Here is a 6,347-nt window from a genome sequence, read left to right as displayed (position 1 = left end):
ATAAGTATTTTTGATAATATTGTTAATTTAATTAATGAAGAATGTTACGCATTACTTTATGAGCACACACAAAACTATTGTATTTTTGTTCACCCTGTACCAATTGGAATCAAAAAAAAAATGAGGGTGACGTAATTACTCAAAAGTAATTCACCCTCTATATTAGATTATTATTTCAAAATACGGTAAATTAAAATCAAAAATCGACGTGTTTCAGGATTATTTCTTAAAATGGTCTGTTTAGCTAAAAATGAATTGGTTCCATACTTTGCGGACACAGTGTATACAATGCTTACGCATTTCAAAATGTAAATTGCTTTATTTTCGAAAATATTGAACCCCTAATAGTACGATTATATTATAGCTCCAACCCTCAAAAAATTTTGGGATTTTTCTGGATGCAAACGGCTTTGTAATATCTCATTACTCAGAAGTAATCTGTGAAATCTCAATAAAACGAAAAACTTTTGTTTTGAAAATATTTACCTGAATCACCCTGTAAATTGTAATGGAGGACTACAAGAATAGAACGCACCATGTGACTTAAATCTTCGACTAAAACTTTTATAATTATAATACAAGCTGACGAATATTATGATTCATTGATAATTTTGCTGTAAGAATTAATCATTTTATGATATTCACCTCATTTACATAAAAAAATTCAGTACTATTCTTCAGTTCTATTAAACAGATATTATTTAGTCAAAGGGAAGTTTTTCGGTTTATGAAATGTGACCGTTAGTTTTAATTAAAACTAAAGTTATCAGTGACTTGCTTAGAGTGAAACATTTGATAGATAATGTCATTTGATCTTAAATAACTGCAAGTATTGAACATAACATAGATTCGTAGTATGCTGAATGAAGAACTCATTTAAAATATAGTTCAATTATAGCAATTTCATCGCAAAATATCTCTACTTATATGAAAATAATGATATATGAAAAAATTATAATGTTTTCTTCCAATATCTTAATAAAATTCCAAAAATTTCATAACACTTAGGCAATGAACTTCAATCCACATGCTAAATGGTATAAAAATTGTCCCCACACTTTTTGAAACCTTGGATAAATTTCGCGAAAAAATACATTTGGTCTCGAATCATCTTGAAAATCTGGTCATCTGGAGAAATTTCTCAAGTTGTTTCCTATTTGCAATCAGTTCTTCTCTGAGCGATCCCAAAAGTGAGTTATTTCGAGTTTTATAGGAATATTTTTTGGGGGTCTAGATATAATATTTTTCGTCTCTAAATGAGTGGATACTTTTTTATGCTCAAAACCAGTATAGAATTCGGATTATACTAAACCGAAAACCTCTAAATATGCTCAGATTTTACCAGTCGATTTCTTTCAAAAATAAATTTCGCGGAGAAGTATTTAGAGTCTCGAATTAAAATAAAAATTTGCTATATAAAAGAATTTCTCAAACTGATTACCTATTTGCAATCAGTTCCTCCCTAAGCTAACCCAAAACTAGAATATTTAAAGTTTAATATGAGGGTTTGCTAGAAACCATTTGCACCAATGGATCTTAATCCACATGGTCTAGATCAGCCATATTCAACGTGCGGCCCGAGCCAAGTAGTCCAGTATTACAATTTTCACAGTGGTATCACAAATAAGATTTCGCAAAAATAACGGTATTAATATTTACTCATTTACCTTTGTTTTCTCCCTTATTGCGTACACACAGAACACTATTACCATAGTATAAACAATGGATTCTTTATACATCCTATGATACTACCTATACCTAATCTTAGCGAGAATGCTTTATGTCACTTTTTTTGCTCTTTTAGTTTTCCTTTCTATGGATTCTTGGGTGCGTTTTTTAGCTGATTATATAGTTTTTTCTGGCCAGTACCATGATTTTTCGAACCTCTTGTAAGCATTATTGCATGAATTATGCTAAAATAGGGGGTTTAGGAATCATAGTACCTACGAAAATATAAAATTGCGATGAAAAAATTTGTCCACTTTTCTTAAAATCATCAATAGCATCCCCGGTTCTCGTTTTCGGGAGCGTTTCCCTAACATCCTGTATATTTTTATTTTCACACTTCCCTACTGATATTACAAATGCGAAAAAAAGAGTAATCTGTCTGTCTGCTACGCTTTGACGCATAAACCACTGAATCGATTTTGATAAAATTTGGTACACAGACAGGAACCAGTAGAGCTTAGAAAAGGACTTAGGCTACTTTGTAACCCACTTAAAAAAAAAGGTTTTGATTATGCGCGATAAACGAAAACCGCGCGGGCTAAAGCTAATAATACAAGTGGGTAAATTACTGCGGCCCGCAAGAATGAACAGTAGCAATTATGCGGCCCACGGTCAAAAAAGGTTAAGTATGACTGGTCTAGATAAAATATTTTTCGTCCTTGAATGAGTGGAAATTTTTTTCTGCTGAAAACCAGTTACGAATTTAGAATCTGCGACCTCGAAAATCTCTAAAAACATTAAATATGCTCAAATATTTTTTAAAAAACCAAATCTTCTATAAGCAACCAATCATACACTAAGACGTTTTGTGTGTTGCCTATTCGATTGTACTCCTGCTCCTGATATACCTCCTCGGTCTCATATCTTCCTGTTACAAAATTCGTACACCAAATTCTTGTTGTTTCGTTCGAATTTACCCATTTCACACTCCAAAATCAAATCCTAACACAAAAATTCGTATCAGGAAGATATGATGAATGAGGAGGTATCCGGGTCGCAAATCTTCTATAGGCTACCAATCATACACTAAGACGTTTTGTATGTTGCCTATTCGATTGTACTCCTGCTCCTGATATACCTTCTCGGTCTCATATGTTCCTGTTACAAAATTCGAATGATAAATTCTTGATTCTTGGTTCGAATTTACCCATTTCGCACACGAAAATAATATCCGAAAACAGAAATTCGTATCAGGAACATATAATTTCTGAAGAGGTAAACGAGTCGCAGATCTTCTCCCGGCAATCGATAATACTCGAGAGCGTTTTGTGTGTTGCCTATGCAATTGTTCTCGTGCTCCTGAGTCCTGATATACCTCCTCGGTCTCATATGTTCCTGTTACAAAATTCGAATAATAAATTCTTGATTCTTGGTTCAAATTTACTCATTTCGCAAAAGAAAATAATATCCGATAACAGAAATTCGTATCAGGAACATATAATTTTCTAAAGCTAATTTTACAAGTAGGTGAATTACTGGGGCCCACAAGAATGAACAGTAGCAATTATGCGGCCCACGGTCAAAAAAGGTTGGGTATGACTGGTCTAGATAAAATATTTTTCGTCCCTAAATGAGTGGAAATTTTTTTCTGCTCAAAACCAGTTACGAATTCAACGTAACTTAACTTAATAAAACAAAGTGGAGACAATACGTTCAAATTGAGCCTAAAAATGGCGAATGGGGCGGGACTCAGTCATAGAACTCAAGAATACTATTAACTGAACTGAGGTATCTCGTTTCTAAGGAGGTAAACGAGTCGCAGATCTACTCCAGGCAATCAATCATACTCGAAAGCGTTTTGTGTGTTGCTTATGCAAATTGTTCTTCTGCTCCTGATATACCTCCCCGGTCTCATATGTTTCTGTTACAAAATTGAACTATAAATTCTTGATTATTGGATCGAATTTACTCATTTCACACAAGAAAATCAAATCCGAAAACAGAAATTCGTATCAGGAAAATATAATTTCTAAGGAGGTAAACGACTCGCACATCTTCTCCAGGCAATCAATCATACTCGGAAGCGTTTTATGTGTTGCCTATGCAATTGTTCTCCTGCTCCTGATATACCTCCTCGATCGAATATAATCCTGTTACGAACTTACAACACTAAATTCTTGATTCTTGGTTCGGATTTAATCATTTCGCACACGAAAATAATATCCGACAACAGAAATTCGTATCAGGAAGATATAATTTCTAAGGAGGTAAACGAGTCGCAGATCTTCTCCAGGCAATCAATAATACTCGAAAGCGTTATATGTGTTGCCTATGCAATCCTGATATACCTCCTCGGTCTCTTATGTTCCTGTTACAACATTCGAATAATTCTCGATTCGAATTTACTCATTTCACACACGAAAAATCAAATCCGAAAACCGAAATTCGTATCAGGAACATTTTATGATTGAGGAGGTATCCGGGTCGCAAATCTTCTATAGGCAACCAATCATACACTAAGACGTTTTGTGTGTTGCCTATTGGATTTTACTCCTGCTCCTGATATACCTCCTCGGTCTCATATGTTCCTGTTACAAAATTCGTTCACTGAATTCTTGTTGTTTCGTTCGAATTTACCCATTCCACACACGAAAATCAAATCCTAACACAAAATATGAAGAAAATGAGGAGGTATCCGGGTAGCAAATCTTCGATAGGCAACCAATCATACACTAAGACGTTTCGTGCGTTGCCTATTCGATTGTACTCCTGCCCCTGATATACCTCATCGGTCTCATATGTTCTTGTAACAAAATTCGAATAATAAATTCTTGATTCGAATTTACTCATTTCACACACGAAAATAATATCCTATAACAGAAATTCGTATCAGGAACATATAATTTCTAAGGAGGTAAACGAGTCGCAGATCTTCTCCAGGCAATCAATCATACTTGGAAGCATTTTATGTGTTGCCTATGCAATTGTCTCCTGCTCCTAATATACCTCCTCGGTATATCATAACTATATATATAAATTATTGGGCCTGATAGAACAAATATATTCAACTGAAGAATATCTACCACAGTGACTAAATAAAATGGGCCTAAAATCCAAATAAATCCCAAAAAGCAGGTAATCAGAAAATGTAAACAAAAAGCCGCCATATTTAGGCTCAGAAATCGGCACCCAATCAAAAAAGAGACCACTCGTGTCGCCACTGTTAAGTTTGGAAAGATGCTTTGCCATCTAATCATTTTTTTATTGAACTTTGGTCGTTGCAACAATTAATAGAACTCTACTTATCGTACATCCCGCCATCTATGAATGAGAGGCCGAACAAATTTTTAGATGTCCTCACAGAGTCAAGTTGCAGGAATCGTAGAACCAAAGAACAAACTATACTTCATTTTTAATAGCAGTTAAAAATTGAATTTTAAATGAGCCGATGCCCGATGATATTAAACGCAGAGTTCGACATTGGTTGGAATTACTAAACAAACAATTTCAACGATTGGTATTGAAGATCTGTTGAATATCGAAAATATTTCTTGAGAAGGAAATAATTTTTTCGAATCATTAATACCTATATAACTATCATATGTATATCTGAAGGGTGCTTTTGAATTGTTTCATCTTAAAAGTAGGGGATATTGAGAAAATAAATATCCTGTTAAATGGATTTTTCGCAATCAATTAATACTAAACATACTATACACCTCTCTGAAATCTTCAGGTACATGATACATTTTGATTTTTATCCTGAAAAATTGCATTAAGTTTGGGAACATATGCTTCGCCATCTATTTATTTCTATTTAAACTAATATTCGCCATTGGAAACAATAAATAGATTTCTATGTCTCGTACGTCCCGCCATCTCTGACTTCATTCTACTTCTGTTTCTAGATGTCGCAACTGAAAAAAGTTGTGCGAATAAATTGATTTTATATCAACCCACAGCTTGGAGTGTAGAATAAATAAATAAATATTTTTAGACCCACGGTATTAAATGCAAAGGATCGCGGCTAGGTCATGGATGTTGTATATTTCTGGTGATGGGTAATAAATTTGATTCTTATAGAAAATAAAATGTTCGTTGTGTAGATGGTTGCGGAAGCCTAACACGTATAAAGGAAATAAAAGAAAAATAAATGCAAAGTGCAACATTGATTGGAATTACAAACTAGAATATAATTTTTTGAATAATTTCATATATGGGTGTTTCAAAATTCTCGATTCGCATTTTCAGTTCTACACAACGTAAATTGTAGGAAAAAAAATTATTCAATGATTATGTTAAGAAAAGATTAAAACACGATTTTAAATTCAGGAAAACTATCATACAATGAAAGATTTGACAGGTATATTAACTGTAAAATAAATACAAAACAAAAAAATTAAGTTCACAAAAGAGGTAAATAGAAGAATTTAAAATGAAACGTAATAATTTACACTCAAGTCTGTTATCTTCATTGATTCAGATAGTATTTTCGATCAACTATAAATATACAAATAACCTGTCTGAAAAATTTGTCTGTAAAGAAATAAAACTGGTCAAAATCAATATTTGAAATGTTACATAATTTAGACTAAAGGGAAATATTGGAACAGTTCTATTCTAAGCTAAGTACAGCAATGCATACATTTACATTCAATTGATTATATTTCATCCATCAA

The sequence above is a fragment of the Harmonia axyridis genome, chromosome X (genome assembly GCF_914767665.1).
Source record: "Harmonia axyridis chromosome X, icHarAxyr1.1, whole genome shotgun sequence".
Classification (NCBI taxonomy): domain Eukaryota; kingdom Metazoa; phylum Arthropoda; class Insecta; order Coleoptera; family Coccinellidae; genus Harmonia; species Harmonia axyridis.
The sequence above is the reverse complement of the archived record's forward strand: the minus strand, read 5'-3'. Positions refer to the sequence as shown.